Source organism: Nanorana parkeri, unplaced genomic scaffold (assembly GCF_000935625.1).
Source record: "Nanorana parkeri isolate BGI_ZX_2015 unplaced genomic scaffold, ASM93562v1 scaffold560, whole genome shotgun sequence".
Lineage (NCBI taxonomy): Eukaryota > Metazoa > Chordata > Amphibia > Anura > Dicroglossidae > Nanorana > Nanorana parkeri.
Window position 1 is genome coordinate 226,831 of NW_017306828.1, and position 373 is coordinate 227,203.

Genomic DNA, 373 nt, shown 5'->3' on the forward strand with positions numbered 1-373 from the left:
TGACAAATTTGCGAAAAATAAAAACAATGGTTGTGGATGGTCAGTGGGGACCCCCCTGGCTGTAACAGCCGGGATTGGGAGCCAGCACCTGTGCAACGTGATGTCAGCTGCCTCCACAAGGGGTGTTGATTAAAGTTGGCAGAACAGCGGCTCAGTGGTTACCCATTCTGCCTTGCAGCAATGGGGAAGTGGCAGAGCAAGGGAAAGGAGAAGCTGGGGGGAGTCTTTCACTTGAATCTCAACCAGGACACTATCTGTATGGAGGTTGCATGTTCTCCCTGTGCTTGTGTGGGTTCCTGGTAGGACGGGCGAGGGAAGAGAAGGGGTGATGGGTGCTATTAGCCACCCTTGCTAAACCACTCCCCCCCCCCCC